Here is a 9,405-nt window from a genome sequence, read left to right as displayed (position 1 = left end):
CAGTGCAAGAATCTGTCAAAACCGAACAGTTCGTAAAAAATGATTTTTGAAAAATAGTTACGCTGCGTAACTCGAAAAACTCTGAACTAATAAAAGTTAGATAAATACCTGGGGAAGATGCTCGTAAATTGGCAGCTCAAACTTAAGTTCTGGTGATTTTTGGCGATTTTTCTCGTGACGAACCAGAAATAGTAAACAAGATTGCAAATCCCCCAAATACCACTTTCTTACCATTAGAGGCAATTCTTGGCACAAAAACAAAAAAAAACATGATGAGGAGAGGTCATTACAGTAGTAATAACTACTATATTAAACCTTAACAAACATCTTTTTTCTCCTAATTTTAGATTTTTTTTCGGATTAATACTGGTTTGACACGTATGTGTTTTTGTGGTTTGATTTTCGTTGGCTCCTTTTTATGTACATTCCGGTGCTCTCTAGCAATTTTTGTAGGAGTTTGGAATTTTCTTTCCTCTGCAAAAGCGTTATTTTGGTGTGTTGGTTGTGTGACCGTAGCCAGTAGAAACGTGGTCAAAGCGGTGCTGCCCCGTCCAGGTAACTTATCCCTCGATTTCTCCTTCTCTATGGATTATCCTCTTCTTCGTCGCCGCCCCAGCCTCTCCTCCCGCGAACGACCTCCGCGGGCTTCCACGCGGATGTGTGCTCCGGCATCGTCGATGTGGACCTCCGTGGGCGCAACACATGGGAGGAGGGGCATCTCGCCGAGTTCCCTAGACCGGCCATGGCATCGCGGTGCCACGCCTATCTGCCCTCTGCGCGAGCTCAAGTGGGAGGTATGGAGGTGGGACGTCGGACCCTCACCGGCAAGAGGCCACGAAGCAGGAGGCGACCGTGGCCTCCCCCAACCCCCTGCAGCTTCGGCCGCATCGTCGTGCTGCTGCAGCCGAGAGGGAATCAGCGCGGGGGGCCGTATTCCCTGTCCGATCTCTACTTCTACCGGCTTTCCCGAGCTCCCCTTGCTCAATCTTCATTTTCCTTCCTCTACTTGCAATCTGTATCAAGATCTCCAGGGTGCTTACGCCGGAGCCATACACGTGAGCTCTGTGATAGGTGGCTCGCTCTCACGTCACCGTCTTTGATGCGGAGGTGCCGCTTCGTCGCCTACGGATGGCCGGCCGCGCCGGTATGCCCCGCGGCCGGCAAGGCAGGTTGTCGTCTCCTCTACCACCGCGTCGGCATAGCGATTTCCAAGAGGCTGATGTTGTCATCTCGGGGGACAGGGGAGCGCAAGGGGATGTGGGTGCAGAAGAGCGGCGGGTGATTGGGGTTCATCTCCGATACCATGGAGGTCGTACTCAAGGTATACCGTAAACAACGTTGCAAAGCAGGCAAGCTATCTAGCCTGATTTGCATCAAGCCAATGCATATTTTATAACATATGTCCATGAACTGATAAAGGTGCTTCGTATCAGTAAGGTCGAATCTACTCTGTCACTCTGGCGATGCAGAATTTGCAGCCACACAGGAGATTCAGATGAGATATGAAGGCAATCAGGTTTGTCTCTGAAACTTTGATCATGGATATGTAAGGAGCTACGTTTGCATATTTTCATGAAAAAAGATTATGTTTCCCACTTCCCTTCATAAGTTTGTTCTGGTTTGATATTTTCAAGCGAATTTCGTTTGCCAATGTCTGATCTTTTGCCTCTACCTTACTTTTCTTTGGAAAGAATACATCTGCAGACTGCTCGCTCTGTAATACAAGACAGCTAGAGTCAATCCTCTAGCAGGTTTCTAATTTTCTCATCCTAACTCCTAAGCCAAGTTAGTTCTACAGTGCAATGACTTCTCTGGTCAATTTGTGTGCAGCAGCCTGATTTGCCTCTTTTTAATGAGTTTCAGTCATTTGCTTTGCTGAGATAAGCTACTGCATGCAAAACTAAAGTTGTAAAAACTGAAACTGAAGATTTATTTGGTGCATGTTTGACTGCACACAATTTTTCTTAACGCCCATACATTGCTGTTGCATGATTGTTTGTGCTCAGCTAAACTTAGTTTGGAACTTTATTATCTTCCAAACTAACTGATGACCGTTTTGCAGCGCTTTCTACTAAATGATTTAAATGTTTGGACAAATGTTTGGCATTTTTTTGTGCAGCTTCGTTGTGAACTCTCATTTTCATTTTCATGTCATTGAGGGATGAAAACCTCACATAATTAAGTCAGCTTGATACAAACTTCTGACAACATTTCTGTACCTGCAGCTTGATCAGTTTCATCCCTTCATCAGGCTCATCATGTTGATCAGTTTCATCCCTTCATCAGGCTCATCATGTTGATCAGTTTCATCCCTTCACCTATGCCTGCAGGTTGAGCAGTGCGTGTTCGAGGCTTGGTAAGCCAGGTCGTGGGCAGGGCCGTGATCGCTTTGTTCGGTTTGCCGTTCCTCTTGTTCCGCTCGCCACCGATGGACGCCACGCCACAGCTCCTCTCGTGGGCTACGGTAAGGTGCTCCACCTCTAGCCCTTGCAGGTTGTTTTCGGTCGCCTCAATGTTTGAGCCAAGCTAGGTTTACATCCACTTAGCATAGACTATCCTTCAGCTGTTGTTTGGCCCGTTCTTGCATCTGTACTCGCTGTTCGTCAAGTCCGCAAGCACTACCTTGCAGGTCTTTCGTCAAGTGCAAGAAAAAATAGAGAACTAGAGATCAGGCTGGAACCATATCATATCGCACTCCCGTAATTTTTTTATTGAATGTGACTTGGTTTTGTTCCCATTCAAAGGAACTCGAATTTAGCACTTAAGTTTTCTCTGTGACTGTCTGGTGATGATTCAGTCAGTTGCCTCTGGTCTTTTGTAGATGTTAAAACTAGCATTTTTTCTAGAGAAGTAACTAAACATGTATCCAATAAGATTTATATATTTACATGTATAGTTGTAATACATTTTGTTTATCTCACGGTGCTTAAGATTTCTGCTAATTTGCGGTGCTTTCTAATTTAGCCCTGGACCGGTAAGTGAAAGGTTCAGTGCAACACCGCCAGTTTTGATAAATGGAATTTGTTCATCTGGTATTGTTGGTCAATTGTTTGGACCTATAGAATCGTTCGCCTACTCCTATTGTGTTACTGTGAATGGAAAAGTGCCTGCTGGGTTCAGTGTAGGGTGTACCATATGGTAAACGTGAATTTTCTATACGTTAAGGGCTATGTTGAACTGTATTTGACCACGGTAGCTGGTGGTATTACCTACTAGAGTGGCATCCTTGTGATTTTACATGTTCTTTTCATCAAGCTTTAGTTGAGCTAGCTGTCAAATCTATAGTAGCACAAACGAAAGATATCTGAAAATATCTAATGAAAACTATAAACTTTTAGTTTCCTTCATGGTTTGATGTTGCTTCTTAGTGTGCAATAGAGATTCAGCCAGAATAATATGTATTCAGTGTGTACAGTTAGCATCCATACCAATCAATGAGCTGCTTTCAAGAATGAGAACAACATGTTTCAGCAACTATGGTACCTTAACACGAGAACAACAGTGGTACTAAATTTTGTTTTTTTTACAAGTATTGTGTGTTGCAAGAATTCAGAATGTTTCCCCCTATGTCACTTTTCCTTTTTTAATTTTACTAATATGTAGCAGAGAGTCTTTTACATTAGGAATTTGGACTCTTCATATATTTTCCTGATGTGTGATTAGTTTCTCGATTGCTAATTTCTATGATATTTAGTTCCCTTATCTGAACAGAGTAAATGAGTGGTTTTATCTTTTGTGTTGTAAGCTAGCTTTGCAGTGTAGAATACATGGAAGTGAGATCAAAACTAATTGAGATCAAAACTCAGTTCAGTTTTTCGGAGCCACTGAATTTTTTTACCTTGAGTTCTCATTGTTATCTAATGATCCTCAGTTCAATCCCATTATTGCACCCTATTTGCATGGACAGCAGGGACACGATCCATTACTTTTAGGCTTTCTCTATCTGGTAAGTTGCCTTTCCTTGTTTCTATTCCTTCTTGCCATGGAGTATCTGATATACCACAAAGATGTGTTGCCGATAGTGGTGGTTTTGGAGTTCAAGCTTAGCTTTCTTTTTTATAACTAATATTTTATGATGTACTCAATGACATTTATAATTCTAAGATGTCATAGAAATTTTAGAGACATTTGTTGTTTGCCATGCTGATAAATTTGGATCGTTTACCATGTTCCAATACATAAGGATATGTAGGTGGAGATCTAGAAAAGTCTGATTTCAATGAACGTCTAAATATCATTTTGTCATGTTTTGGAGATACCATTTTAGAGAGTAGAACATTGTATGAGACCAGAAGCATAAATTTTCTACATGTTAACTTGATCTTCAGTACATTATTATCATATTTGCACTCCTGGAACATTTCATTTTTTATGTAATCGTTGTTGTTGCTATTTGGCATAAAACTGACACTTGTATCAAAAGATTAGCCTCGGTTTTTAGAAAGTGTGATTTTTATTCATATTTTAATCTTGATACTGGATCGACTACTGTGCATTTTACTTTACGATCACTTTAAAGTATTGGAATATACAAATTGACTGCCAAGCAGTCATTGTTTCGGTGGATTAGGGAAATCTTTGCTCTGAGCATGACATAGATTTGGGAGAAAAGGAAGTGGTGAAAGTCAGCAGGTTGAATCAGTATTAGACGGCCAGTTCATCTCCCTCTATGTGCAGTGCCTTATAGTGAAATTTTCTGTGATAACAAGGCACGCCGAGCCTGCATCTTACCAGCCATCCATGCTTTATACAGATAAGATGGAAAAAACATGCTTTTCCGCTATTGCAACAACAGTTTATGTCGTTCCTGTCTATCTTTTTTTCCCGATTAGCCACCTCTCTAAACTGTGTGTTTGTTTGCTGAATTATTTTGCTGTGAAGGTTTGTCGGTATGCTCATGCTTCCTAGCCCAGCAGGTTCCCAATTCTCTTTCATTTACAAAACGACATGTAAACCACGAGATATACATCTCTCCAAGTGTATCTGCCTCATGAAGTGTGTAACCAGACATTTCTTCTACTCTCTACGTAACAACCAGTCAGCCACCATATGGCATGGCGTGCCGCCGTGCCGATCATTGCTAGTAACTTCCAAGACTCAACAAAGCAGTAAATAACAGAAATATAAACATATTGGGTTGTCTCCCATAAAGCTCTTTCTTTATAGCCATTTAAGATGGGCATGATTATTTGATGGAGCTCTCAACCCCCCCCCCCCCCCCCCTTTTTTTGTTGTTTTCCAATTATAAGTGAAACTGACAAAGAAACAAGAACCAAATAAAGAACCTAATAAAACTAAATAGGATAAAACCAAAGATAATAAAAGCAACTATATACAATGCTTACATGTGGATGGGTAATATTGAGTTTGAAGGAGACAACCTCATGTTGGTTGATGAATAGGGGGATGCTTTGGGCATCCCCAAGCTTACATATTTGCATCTTCTTGAATATTCTCTTGCGATCCATCTACACATCCCAAGCTTGAGCTCCTGCATCTTCTTGCTCATCTCATATGGAACTTAAAAACTGCAATCACATAAAGCTTCACAAAACTCAGTAGTAGGTTAGTACTCATTAAATAATATCCACAAGTGTTCAAGTATCCCTAATTTCTATAAAATCTATAAACTATTTAGCCACTGTAATACTGAGGTTTCTTATTATTTCAATCGTACGTCGAAAACGAAGGAAACTTTTGAATCCTAAGTACAATATTTAAACAAAGAGAATAGAAATCTGTCAAAACTGAACACTTGGTAAAGATGTCACTCAATGAGATAGTTACGTAGCTCAAATCGAAAAACTCATGATTAATGAAAGACAGATCATAACCTCAGATCTATGCACAAAAAAATTTCAGATCAAAATGCCATACTGAGATTTTTCACGAATTTTTGCAGCACTGCACAGGAAATCTGTCTCAACAGAATCAGTCCGTAAAGATTGAATTATTAGATCTGTCTACGTACCTCAAATCAGAAAAGTCAGAACTAACGAAAGTTAGATAGCAAGCACTACTATGCACTCAAGAAATCTCAGATCAAGATCACGTTCTGGTGATTTTTAAAATTTTCTACAGTGGAGCACAGGAAATCTGTTTTCTAGGCAGCATAGTGACAAACTTGCATAACAAACTAGGGGTTATCTATACATTCTATTTACAGCGGGATATGTACACTATATACACTATTTACAAGTTTTTAATGAAAAGCTTCCATGGAAAGAATTGTTTTGGTTTCGCAGGCATGAACACAAGTGTTCAAGGTCGACCCCCACTTCACCATTACTCATCTTTCCAACAACTTTTCTTTTCTGAAAATATTTTTTATTTTTTTTATATAAGAAGTACAACTAATTTTTTTTTTATTCGCATTCCCTATCCATACAAGAGATAGAGAACAACTAGGTACATGAAATAAAACTACTTAGAGATAAAGCAAACAAGTGCACACGAAAATATTCACCTACGCTATGGCTCGCCGGCAACGGCGCCAGAAAAGGTTTTGATATCCCACAAGTATAGGGGATCGTTTGTAGCCTTTTCGATAAGTAAGAGTGTCGAACCCAATGAGGAGCTAAAGGTAGGATAAACATTCTCTCAAGTTCTATCAACCGGGAAGCGGAGGCGTGGGCGGCGCCGGCGGCGCGGGGGACTCCTTCCCCGCCGCCGGCATCATGGGGGAGCGCCGCCCCTTAGCCTTCTTCTTCCTTGAGTTGGTGCTGGTGTAGATGAGTGTCTCCCCCTCCTTGGCTGCTGCCAAGGAGGAGGATTTTCGTGACAATGCTTGGGGGCCTCCAAAAATTGGGTTTCTCATCAATATATAGTGTTGGAGATGCAATCTAGGCCATGGGATGGATGCCCCTTTGATACAAGGGCTCTTGGGCACCTCTAGAACCTTCCTAGGACTCCCCTCTGTCCTCCAAAATATCCAGGTATGGAAAGAGTTTGTGTCAAATACGTCACCAACTTTCGGAGTCCCGAGACTGCACGAACCTCCGCAGTAATTCTGCTCTGCCGGATGCATCCGTTGTCCGTTCTGGATGAATAAGATGTCAAAATTGTTCGGTTTGAAATTATCTACAACTTTGTAGTTTACGATTTTTCCATTGGACGTCGTTTTGATGGAGTTTCGAAGCGATCTTTCAAAAGTGTTCAGCAGGGACAGATTCCGGGAAATTCCAGATTTCACCATAATGAGCTATTTCCTTCCATATTTGCCTATTTCCTGCACACCAAAGTTGAAACCAAGAACTTGTGCACTTTTGCAACTATTAATAGGTTAGTCCCTTAAAACATATAGTAATTGGTATAAAACAAGCATGGAACATCAAAAATTATAGATACGTTTGCGACATATCAGTGGTCGCCGGAGTAGGAGTAGGAGGAGGAGGAGGAGGAGGAGGAGGATGCCGGCCGAAGGAGGAGGTGGTGGTGGTGGTGGTGGTGGAGGAGGAGAGGAGGAGGAGAAGTTTGCATCTAAGGAGGAGAAGTAAGGAGAAGTGAAGGAGAAGTGAGAAGAAGTGAGGATAAGTGGAGGAGGGCGGCAGAAAATTCAAATTTCGGAGCTTAATTCTGTGGTGCATGGGCACTTGGTGCGCCACAAAAAAAAATTCGAATTTTCTATTGCAGCAAAAAATCTTTATTTTGCCGTAACTTTTTACTATTTTCGAATTTGGGGATTCTAAAAATTGTCCAACCGAGCAAGCCCTGGTGAATTCGACTGTAGAATTTTCGTGGGAACATTTTGATATATTGTGCGTTTTTTTCGAGTTCGTATGCAACCAGAAATCTAGTTTGATGATTTTGACACGCAATTTTGCAAAAAAATCGATATTCATTTTTGTTAATTTTCAGTGGTGCTATATGACATAGTACATGGGCACCTCGAAGGATTTTATTTTTTGAATTTTCTATCTATTTCTTTTATATTTTATAGAGGTCAAAAGGGTGATCGGGGGGGGGGGGGGGGGTGGAGTTGCGTGGGGAGCAAAAAAGTCTTCTGTGGCGCATGGAGCTCATGTGCGCCACAGAAATGCGTAGTTTCTGTGGGACACGCCACATAAAGCCTTAATTCTATGGCTCACCAGGACCAGTGCACCACAAAATGCCTTATTTCTGTGGCGCACATGGTACCGTGCGCCACAGAAATAGCGAAACCAGTGATTGGGGCTGGCAGGGTGTGGGCCCCACCTTATTTCTGTGGCGCATGAGCTTCGGGTGCGCCACAAAAATAAGCTATTTTTGTGGCGTACCTAGTCTGGTGCGCCACCGAAATTGTTTCTGTGGCGCACGAGTAGCTGGTGCGCCACAGAAATAGAATCTCATCTATAAGGCTTTTCCTACTAGTGCAAGTTAGACGCTGCACCTCGTCCAGAAGATCGTTCTCAGATAAATTAGTCGGGCTGACCCTCGATTTGTCTGTGGCACCAGTATACAGCCAGAGTTGATGAACCCTTGACATTACTGGTTGCACCCGACGCTTTAAGAACACGAAGACCACTTCAGTGCCGCACATCGTCTGACCCCCTGCACTCTTTAGATCTAAGATCTTTTTATACAGTTGATCAGCTACTTCGCTCTCTTCAGCAGTCAGGGTGTTTTGCCAAGATTTCTTTGGCACAGCAGCAAGAACATCTTCGAATGGTGGCAGATTTGAGCGCCGGCCTGGTGCTGGAATATCTCGAAGATAGAACCACTTCTATCGCCAGCCTTGGATAGACTCCCTCATCGGGAAGTTAAAGTAATTAACCTCCTTCCTGACGACGAAGTCGACGCCGCCAACCACGGGAGGGCCATCATTACCATTATGGCGCTTAACATAAAAAAATTCCTCCACAGACCCCAGTGGGGGTCGATGCCAAGGAATGCTTCGCACACGGTGATAAAGATCTAAAGATGAAGAATGGAATTAGGAGTCAGCTGCCAGAGCTGAATTCCGTAGAAAAAGAGGAGAGAGTGAAGAAATTCGTGGGCAGGAAGAGAAAGCCCACTTTACAGACAGCAAACATGACGGTAAAACCCTTCGGAGGCTTTGGGCGAGAACTAGAACCTGGATGAGCGAAGTCAGATTTGGCAGAGGAAATGAGACCGAACGACCTCATCTTGTTCTCCTCGCGCTTGGAGATGGTGGATGCTGTCCAGTCAAGACTGGCTTTGGTTGCGCCTACGGTAGCACTAGAGCTAGCGGACCCCTTCCTTCCCACGGTCGCTGGAGAGCTCGTAAAGGAAGAGGCAATAGTGAGAAGCAAGCAAAGGAAGAAGATGAGCAGTATGGGAGGCGTAAAAAGTGAAAACGTAGAAGTTCTTCTATTTATAGCAAGAAATGACTGAGGATCGTGGCCATTATTTCTACATCGTGGGAAGATGGACAAAGATCCGGTCATGCACGTGTCAAGAAGAGAG

The 9,405-nt window shown here is 42.5% G+C and overlaps 1 long non-coding RNA gene across 1 annotated transcript; it reads left to right on the top strand.

Moving 5' to 3' along the window:
* Positions 1-595: 595 nt before the first annotated feature.
* Positions 596-2,765, top strand: LOC127337215 (uncharacterized). Its single transcript, XR_007873682.1, has 3 exons — positions 596-1,321; positions 1,438-1,516; positions 2,331-2,765. It is a non-coding gene; the product is annotated as an uncharacterized lncRNA (long non-coding RNA).
* The last annotated feature ends 6,640 nt before the right edge of the window (positions 2,766-9,405 follow it).

The sequence above is a fragment of the Lolium perenne genome, chromosome 2 (assembly GCF_019359855.2).
Source record: "Lolium perenne isolate Kyuss_39 chromosome 2, Kyuss_2.0, whole genome shotgun sequence".
Taxonomy (NCBI): Eukaryota; Viridiplantae; Streptophyta; class Magnoliopsida; order Poales; family Poaceae; genus Lolium; species Lolium perenne.
This window is presented reverse-complemented; position numbering and strand designations above follow the sequence as displayed.